The sequence below is a fragment of the Protopterus annectens genome, chromosome 6.part0 (assembly GCF_019279795.1).
Source record: "Protopterus annectens isolate FY-2018-M chromosome 6.part0, PAN1.0, whole genome shotgun sequence".
Classification (NCBI taxonomy): Eukaryota; Metazoa; Chordata; order Ceratodontiformes; family Protopteridae; genus Protopterus; species Protopterus annectens.
In genome coordinates this window covers 1,738,148,947-1,738,159,556 of record NC_056737.1, presented here as the reverse complement: position 1 = coordinate 1,738,159,556, position 10,610 = coordinate 1,738,148,947, and positions in this window count along the sequence as shown.

The following is a 10,610-nucleotide window of genomic DNA, read 5'->3' as shown; positions in this document are numbered from 1 at the left end:
AACCACTCCCACAGGGGCAGGCAGGCTGCTCAATGTTTTTCACTGCCACTGATTAACAGAGAGACTTTCCTTTAGCCCAAGCAAAAAATTGCCTCACAGAAACTTACAAACAGTTCAAGAACAGCAAGCCTGTAACTGAACTTTTTTAAATCTCAGAAAAGTGGGAAAAAAGCAAGATTTTTTTTGATTTTTTGTTTTTTCAGAGGTTAACGAGTATCAACAAGTTATAACAGTGCAGTAAATGACCCCACACAACAGTGCTAGGCCAAAGACAGATAAAATGCAAGTTTTGAGAAAAAAACGATTTTAAAAATAAGTGCAAACAGGAAATTCAGTAAACAGCTCTAGGTTGTGCTCTAAATACAGTTACTAATGCAGACATCAAATTTAACAAGCCAGAAAATGCTCAAAATAGGCGGCTATGCAGAAAAACTTAGCAAATAAACAGAGGAAAAATACTTAAAGTCTCAAAAGTGACTCCTTTCTTCTCTCAGCGTTTTCTCCTCTTGGTGGGTGCTTCACCAACAGCCAACAAGCCTGAAAAGACGCCAAAACCACGAGACAACCAGGTTTTAAGAGAGGAAGATGAAGGAGTTTTGGAATTGACCCAAAATGGCCAATAAAACTACAGTTTCAAGTCAGTAACCACTCCCACAGGGGCAGGCAGGCTGCTCAATGTTTTTCACTGCCACTGATCAACAGAGAGACTTTCCTTTAGCCCAAGCAAACAATGGCCTCACAGAAACTTACAAACAGTTCAAGAACAGCAAGCCTGTAACTGAACTTTTTTAAATCTCAGAAAAGTGGGAAAAAAAGCAAGCCAGGCACTTTGTGAATACCCTGGGTGCAGCAGACAAGCCAAAGGGCAGTGCAGAGAACTGATAATGCAAGTAGCCTGCTTTGAAGCGTAGCTATCTTCTACAAGATTCCCTGATTGGAACATGCAGGTAAGCTTTTTGTTTTTTTTTTAATCTAGAGCTGCCAACCAGGCATCTTTGCCTAGCATAGGAAGTAACTGAAGTCAGCATATTGAATTTTGGAATGTCCAGAAAGGTGTTTAGAGTAGACCGGTCCAGAATTGGACGCCATGATTCATCTTTTCTGGGTACCAGGAAAAGCTTGGAATATAAACTTTGTCCCTTTTCCTCTTCTGGTACCGGTTGAATAGCCCCCATGTTTAAGAGGAAAGTACTTGTTTCTGAGCCTCTGCCCACTGATTTGGGGGCAGTTCTGGCCACCCGTTTGGTGTTGGCAACATGTGGAAATGAAATCTGTATCCCTGGGACACTATTTAAAACCCATTTGTCCTGGGTTATGAGTTTCCAGTTTTTTTGCATGAAAAGCAATCTTTCCCCCCAAAGGGGCGGCTAAAAGGTAAGTGCTTGGTAATTTTAAAGGAAAGTCATTGAGACTGTTTACCATAGGGGGGTGTCTTGTTATTTGCAGATTTGGAAGTGGAGGCCCCCCCATTGCTTAGGTCTGAGAGTCCCCTGGGACTGAAACCTGGTGCTTTTGGCATGTCTGGATTTGGTTTGAGAGGATCTGGAAAGGACCAATTCTTAGTAGGCCAGTGCCTACTAAATCTCGGAGGCTGCACGTGTAAAAAAATATATATATTTTACAGTTTGCATAGATTTAGCTTTATCTTCCATCTTTTTAAAAACTTCTTCAGCCTTATTGCCAAACAGGCAGTCCTAATTTAAAGGAGCATCCAACAATTTTGCTTGAATATGATCAGGCAAAGACTGCTCCTTAAGCCAAACATGCCTTCTAAGCACAGATCCAGTAACAGCAGCCCTGCAAGAGGCATCTAAAGAATCAAAACCACATTGCAAAATATGTTTTCCAACTTGTTCAGCAGAATGCAATAAATCCTGTAAGTCTTTATTTTCCACACAGTCAGAAATTAACATCGTTTGTTTAAGCAGTCCAACAATATGCTGTTGAAATTTTAACATATGAAATTGGCAGTTTAAAGCCCTGATAGCCAAGGTTGCATAAGTATAAACTTTTTTACCCCATCTAGGGGTAGGATTTTTAGCAATAGAAGCCTTAATGCCCTTAGACCCTTGAGAAATGGTTTCAGGATCTGAAACAGGATTTTTGAAAAGGAACTTGTGGGACTCAGGAACCCTGTAGTATCTGTCAGGTTTACAAGGAGCTGGAGGCAGGGAATCGGGGGGCCATACTGGATTCCGAAAACATCAACAATGTCTAGTACAGGAGGTATAGCCAAAGGCCTATGCTGAGGTAAAAGAAAATCCCTAAGCCTCTTTTTTGAATCTGAGAATTTCTTACTTTCCCAGTGGAAATGTTCCCTTAAGGTATGTAAAGTTTCACCAAAAGAGAAATCCTCAGGGTGGGGGAAGCAGAGGGAATGGAATCCTCTGCATCAGAATCCTCATAAGTAGGGATGGACAAATCCGGGTCAGAAGAAACAGAGTCCTGATCAGAAGATTCATAGTCAAGCGCAGGCCTAGGGTTGACTACCCCTGATTACAGTAATTAGATCTTCAGCCATTTTGATCTTTTGTTTTTTAGGCATAGGGGCCTGAACATGTGGCCTGGGCATCGGCGTATGACAGATCGAGATTTAGGCCTTAGTATTGAAGGTGGAGTTGGTTTGATATGCAAGTCTGTAGGCCTGAATACACCCTCAGAAGCCAGTGCCTGCACAGCGGCTCTGGACCCATCCAAGGTAGACACATCCGCGGGTTCCATAGTTGAAGTATCTCGGGGCATACTGGACTCCGAATGGGTCTCAGTAGAGGCCTGCGGGCATCAGGGGCTGCAAAAGCACCTCACTGAATACCAGTGAACTGGCGACTGGCTTAAAAGTGTCGTCGGCAGTTTTGAACCTCAACGGCCTGTCTCTGTCTATCTTTGCATTTTTTCAAAATTCCGGTAGTCGGATGGCTAACCGATGTAATTTCTGGATAATTAAACAGAGAACCAAAATATTTAGAGGCAAAAATGTACTGTCAATGGATAGTGTGCTGATTAAATAAAGCACAAAACCAACAGCAAGGTACATCGTGGTCAGGGCCTAGAATAGGAATACAGTACAGATGGAAATCTTTTGAGGTATTTGCTTTCCACAAATAATGCAATTATTAACATTTACTGACATCGGTAAGGAGCAAGAAAAAGTTTTTCCAATGGGGTACTTAGCTTTAAATTGAAGACTTCGGTTCTGAAACTCGAAAATGAAAATTTCAGGAGTCGGCCAACCGGCACTTGCGAACTGCTTCTGCTACCGCACGGCAAGAAAGACTGAGGTAATGATGTTGGCTGCATGCTTTATACCCCTGATGTCATGAAAGAAGGGACAGCAACTGAAGCAGGACCCAAGACTTTGTTAATCAGGCTGTCTGAGGGCAACCTCTTAGCAGATTACCCAACTGTAATGACTGCCACAGTGAAACACGAAGAACGTCCAACTTGTTTGCAGCATGGAACGGGCCTTGTGATCAGATTTCTAGTTTTCTGGTATATATCAATATGAGTATTGAATTGTTTGAAGTTGGCATATGAATATGGCAATAACAAAACTTCTTATTTGGATGTGACAGTAACCAAGCATGAAGGGGGCATAAAATCTACTATTTTCAGGAAACCTTCCTATGCCAACAGTATTTTGCACTTTACCAGTAATCACCCCTTACATGTAAAAAGGGGGATTATTAAAGGGCAATTAGTCAGAGCTGCCCAAATGGTCTCAGAGTACGAAGACTTTTTGGATGAATGTGAAAAGATGACTAGAATTTTAGGGAGAGAGGTTACCCATCTAGGTTGATTGATATATCAAGAGGGAAGTTATTTTCAAGCAGCAAACATGGGTATACAAACCTATTTTGAATAGAAATGTTACTGAACAAGTTATTTGAGTAATAGAATCTCAGGTACATGTACAAGGGGACAGCTAACCAGGATATGCCTGGGTCTAGCAGTGATAATAATATAGTACCAGGACAGGGTAACCTTTTTGTCCTTTTGTGACCGTCTTTTCTAGGGATATGACTATCATTCAGGACATTGTCAGAAAAAATTGGAACTATATTTTACAGGAAAATTTAGGTAATGCACTGGGGGATCGTCCGAATTTGGTGTACAGGAGAGGCCAGAATTTAAAAGGAATTCTGGAGAGAAATAAGTGCAGGATTCAGGGCAAAATGACAGCCTGCAATATGTAATCACAATTTTGCTTACAACTCACATTCAAGTGGGTGATAAAAGGATAAATATAAAGGGAACATACAACTAAATCCCAAGCAGTGATTTATCTGGCTCAGTGTAAGGAGTGCCCGACGTTTTACATAGGTAAAACCCAACGTAAGTTGGCACAGAGGATATATGAGCACACTTATGAAATTAGACAGGCCAACAAAAAGAATGCATTATATAGGCATATTAAAATTCACCCTTAGCACACTTTCAAATTTGTAGTCTTAGAGCAGGTGAAACACCACAATAAGGGAGGACTCTGGAAGATTTATTTAGAGACCAGGGAAACATGGTGGCAGATTTTCCCTAACGCTAGTTGCCCTCCTGGTTTAAATGAACTAGTTATCTATTACCAGTTCATAAAAGTTTGACAGATGAAATTATTTAGGTTGTACAAGTTCTTTTTTTTTCTGCATATATTGTTTTTATGAAAGCATATTTATTAACTGCGAATAAATGTGAGCAATGTAAAAGACGTTAGTGTTTAATGGATCAGTTTCTACATTTTAATTGTTACAATGTCTTTTTAAAGATTAATTAGGTGTGTGTTCTTTCTATAGGTGTGTCTATCAGCTGCTAGTATACAAGAAAGAATGATGGTATTTTCATTTTTCTGAAGAAGTCTGGTAATGTACACCAGACTAAAGCACTCATCTCAATAAATCTTTGTGGTTTGTGTGCCTGATCCAGCCTGTGCTCATTTTATTTATCCCCAACAGGGTACTTAGCTTTAGAAGACTTCCACTTCAATTCAGAAGACGAAACTCAGGTAGCAGCCGACCAGCACTCGTGCAAACTGCTTCTGCTTCAGGCTCCTTGGCAAGAAAGACTGACGTAATGGGGTCAGCTGCCTTACTTTATACTGACGACCTGATGTCAGTCCTGAAGCGACAGCAACCGATGCAGAAATGCCAAGCCTCTAGTATTCGGGCCAGCCAAGGAATACCCTGGCAGGGATAACCCAAATGTGATGACTGCAACAGTGAAACGCAAAGAACATGTATAACAGTATTAAAAAAAAAGTTCTAAAAGACTAATGGAAACTAAAGGAGTTTACACCTTTGGAAGTTGACCAAACAGAAAACCTTTTCAATTTGCTATATGTTTTGGTAGTGACATGTTTCTGAGATGCTAAGATCTGAACAATCAATAAGGAAAGCCTGATATCTCTGGCTAATGTTCGAATTTAGATGAACCAAGCAGTTAATTTCATGGCATTTTGGTTCGGAAAAGCCAATCTGGACACTGACCAAGTTTCATGGAGGATGCACTAGAAGAGGACACAGGAATGGTAAAGTACAGTTGTGTACACTTACCATAAATATCGATGTTAGAGTGTATTCACTGTTGCAGTCATCACATTTTTGTTATCTGCTTGCAGGAGCCCTCAGTCAGCCTGATTATCAGAGTCTTGGGTCCCACATCAGTTGCGGTCCTTCCATGACGTCAGGTAGTCAGGGGTATAAATCATGCAGCAGACGCCATTACATCAGTTGTTCTTCCCCCAGATGTCATGTGTCCCCATAATGGAAAGCAATTGTATACAAGGTTACACCTCCAACGAAAAGGCAAATACACCAAAAAGCTTCAAGCATAGTAAACAAGAATAGAGATATAGTCAATAGAAGTCAGGGGGCTGGAGGGAGGGTAACCAGGACTGCAACAGTGAATACACTAACATCTACATTTATGGAAAGTGTACACAACTGTACTATGTTCATGTTTCACTGTTGCAGTCATCACATTTGGGTAGATTCCCAAAGCTAAGGATGGGAGGAGGTAATTAGATAGCATAAGGACCAGCTATAAGGCCCTGCAAGACTGCAGTGGCAAATCCAGCTCTGGATTTAGAAAAAAAATGGCAAGTGGTAATGCTTGAAGGTATGTACAGAATTCCAGGTAGCAGCTTCTAGGATGTCCCTGGTAGGGACACCTCTAAGAAAGGCTGCAGAGGTAGATGCAGCCCTGGTTGAATATGGTCTTATCCCCTGTGGGGTAGGTTTTCCATGATGCTTATAGCAGAAATGAATGCAATGGCCTATCCACTTAGAAATGGTTTGCTTTGAAATGGCCTTCCCCTCTACCTCTGCAGCAAATGCAACCAGCAGCTGTTCAGATTTCCTGAGAGGCTTAGTCCTATCCAAGTAAAATCTAAGTTGTCTGTGCACATCCAAGGAGTGCAGTATTCATTTCCCTTTGTTCTGTGGATTAGAAAAGGTTGGCAAATGAATGGACTGATTAAGGGCCACACTGGATACCACCTTGGGCATGGAGGGGGGACTGGTCTTGAGGGACACCCTGTCAGCATGAAGGATTATGAAAGGCTCTACTGCCATGAGGGCCTGTAATTCAGACACCCTTCTTGCTGAAGTGATGCCCAGAAGAAAGGCTGTTTTCCAAGAAAGGAATTTCAACTCTGTATTTGCAACTGGCTCAAAGGGAGGCAGAGTAAGCTTTTCCAATACAAAGTTAAGGTCCCAGGCTGGAGTAGGGGCTCTCCTGGGTGGTCTTACGTTTTTAGCCCCCCTGAGGAATTGCTTCAGCAGTGGATGAGAGAAGATGGGTGGTTCTGTATTGTAATGAGCTGAAATGGCTGAGGCATGAATTTTGATGGAGGAAAAGGAAAGGCCCTTGTGAAGCATTTCAGTTAAGTATTGAAGAATATGGGGTAAATTGAGCACTACTGTGCCCATCCTCTGAGGTTTGGCTCCAGGAACAGAATCTTTTCCATTTTTTTCAGCATAGGATTTTCTAGTACTAGGCCTCCTTGCCTCCAGAATGACATCCATCACTTACTTACTGAAGGATGGTAAAGGAGAGATCAGAGGTTATTAGCCAGGCTTGCCAGGTTCAGGGTTTGAAGTTGTGGGTGCAGGATCCAGCCCTCCTGCTGGGACAGCAGGGCAGGGGTCTGAGGCAGGTGCCATGGTGCCAGCAGTGTCTACACAAGAGGGGGTACACCAGTGTTGGCCAGTCTGGTGCAATCAGTATTGTCCTTGGTTTGCCCTTTAGTAGTACTTTGAAGAGGAGGAAAGGCATAAACAGATTTTTCCAGCTGAAGGACAGAGCATCCACTTTCCAAGCTTGTTTGTGAGGAGTCCTTGTGCAGAATTTGTCCAATTGGTAGTTCTTGGGGGAGGCAAACATGTCTATTTCTGGGCTTCCCCATTTGTTTCTCAACATGTTGAATATCTTTGGTTCCAGTTTCCACTAGTGTGGGTCCATGAGGTTTCGGCTTAGGTCATCTGCCAGTGTATTTAGTCTGGCAGGAATTGAGACTGTAGGTGCACTTAGTAGCTCAAGGCTGTGTTCCACAGAGCCATGGCTAGTCTGCAGAGAGGGTATGAGTGGGTTCCCCCCTACTTGTTTATGCACCACATAACAGTGGCGTTGTCTGTCTTTACCAATAATTGTCTTGGAAGAATGTGGTCCTTGAAGGCTGTTAGAGCATTCTGTACAGCTAGCATTTCTTTTTGATTGATATGCAAGTGCATTTGATTTGGGCTCCATTTGCCTTGAATGCACTGCCCTGCCAAGTGAGTCACCCATGCATAGTCTGATGCGCCTGTTAGGGTTTGGGCGGCAGGGTGTTTTGGTGGCAGGTCTGCCCACCAAAGGAACCATCTGTAGACAAGGTATGACAGGAATCATTGATTATAGATCATGAGAATGTTGACACCATAGGCTTTTTAGATACCATTGTAGTTTCCTCATATGCAGTCTTGGATATGTAATTAGTAGAATGCAAGAGGCCATGAACCCCAGGGCTTGCAGCATTTTCCTTGCAGATAGCGGAGTCTTTGTGCCCAGTAGTTTGAAGTAGACTGTCAATTGCATTTGTTTCTCTGGTGTGAGGTAGGTCATCTGGGAAGTTGTATTCAAGCTTGCTCCCAGGAATACAATTTGTTGGCAGGGTACAAGATGCGATTTCTTTTTGTTTATGGTGTACACCAGAGACGTTAGCAATTTCTTTACAAATGCCAGATGATTTAATAGTGTGCTGGCTTTCTGCCTGAATTAGACAATTGTCCAGGTATGGGTATATTTGAATATTTCTCTGCCTGCAAAATGCAGTGACTGGAGCTAGGCACTTTGTGAATACCCTGGGTGCAGTAGATAAGCTAAAGGGCAGTGCAGAGAACTGAGAGTGCATGTAGCCTGCTCTGAAGCGTAGGTATCTTCTGCAAGATTCCCTTATTGGGATGTGCAGGTAGGCTTCCTTTAAATCCAGTGTTGCCAATCAGGCATCTTTGCCTAGCATGGGAAGTAGGTGATGAAGAGTTAGCATCCTGAATTTTGGGATTACCAAAAAAGTGTTTAGGGTCCAATATAGGACACCAGGAATTGTCTTTTCTGGGTACCAGGAAAAGTCTTGAGTAGAAACCTTGCCCCCATTGTTCTTCTGGGACAGGTTGAATAGCCCTGATGCTTAAGAGAGAGAGAACTTGCTTTTGAGCCTCTGCCCACTGATTTGGGGGTAGGTCTGGCCAACCATTTGGGGTTGGTAAGGAGTGGAAGTGGAATCTGTATCCTTGGGAAACTATTTAAAACCCATGTGTCCTGGGTAATGAGTTCCCAATTTTTTGCATGCAGAGCAATCTCTCCCCCTAAAGGAACAGTCAGTTGAGCAGGGCTTGGAAGGTTTGAAGTTAAGTCATTGAGACAGTTTACCACAGGGTGGAGTCTTACTACTCCCTGCTTTGAAAGTGGGAGCCCCCCACTGCTTAGGCCTGAGAGTACCTTGGGACTGAAGCCTGGGTGTTCTGCTGGTTCTGAGTTTAGACTGAGAAGGCCTGGAAGAGGCAGGAAAGGACCAATTCTTAGAGGGCCAATGCCTACTAAATCTGGGAGGCTGTCCTTTTAGGAAATCTTTAACAGTTTGCATAGATTTAGCTTTTTCTTTTAAGTACTACTACTGCTTTGTTGCCAAACTAGCGGTCTTTTAAGGGAACATCCAGTAATTTAGCTTTAACATAATCTGGCAAAGATTGCTCCTTAAACCAAGCATGCCTTCTAAGTACAGACCCAGTGACAGCAGCCCTGCAAGATGCCTCTAATGAATCAAAACCACATTGCAAAGTATGTTTTCCAACTTGTTCAGCAGAATGCATTAAAAATCCTGTAAATCTTTATTTTCAGCAGAGTCAGGAATCAACATCATTTGCTGTTTAAGCAGTCCAATAATATGCTGCTGATACTTTAACATATGAAACTGGCAATTTAAGGCCCTAATGGTCAAGGTTGCATTAGTATATACCTTTTTACCCCATCTATTAAGCACGCTGGAATCGCTATCAGACAGGGTAGGATTTTTGGCAGTAGCCGCCTTAATGCCACTGGGTCCCTGTGAAATGGTCTCAGGATCCACAGTAGGATTTTTAGAGAGGAACTTGTGAGAGTTAGGTACCCTGTAATACCCATCAGGTTTTCTGGGAGCAGGAGGTAGAGTCAGGGGAAGGCTATATTCCGAGAAGGCATCATTTACAATGTTTAGTACAGGAGGGATAGCTAAAGGCCTGCGTTGAGGCAGGCGTAAGAATTCCCTAAGCCTCTTTTTGGAGTCAGAGTAATCCTGGCTTTCCCAGCAAAAATGATCCATAAGAGTATGCGAGGTTTCAGCAAAAGAGAAATCCTCTGTAGGGGAAGCAGAGGGAATGGAGTCCTCTGCATTAGAATCCTCATAGGTAGGTAAGGACAAATCCTGGTCATCAGAGAAAACAGAAATTTCAGAATCAGAATCCTGATCAGAAGGAAAATCAGTCCTAGGCCTCAGAGGGGGAAGAGTGGCTTCCTCTGATTAACAAGGTCTTCAGCCATTTTTATTTATTTTTTAGGCATAGGGGCCTGACCATGTGGTCTGGGCATCAGTTTTCTAGGCATGGATAGAGTTTTAGGCCTTGTAGAAGAAAATGAAGTCAGTTTAATATGCAAGTCAGTAGGCCTGAATACACCCTCAGAAGCCGGTGCCTGCACAGTGGCTCCGGACCCATCCAAGGTAGAGACATCTGCAGGTTCCACCGTCTAAGCATCATCTCGTGGCATACTAGACTGAATGGGTCTCAGTAGAGGCCTGCAAATCTGAAGTAGCGGGTATCAGGGGCTGCAAAAGCACCTCACTGAGTACCGGCGAACTGGCGACTAGCTTAGGAGAAGCATTGTTGGCAGCTATTGACCTATACGGTCTATCTTTGCATTTTTTAAGAATATCAGTAGTCAGGTGGCTTATTGAAGCCATTTCTGGATAATTGAACAGAGTACCAAAATATTTAGACGCATAAATGAAGACGACGAATAGTACAAGGTTTGAATAAGGCACAAAACCGACAGTGAGGTACGTCGTGGTCTGGGCCAAAGCAAGGAATGCAGAACAAATGAAAATCTTTAAG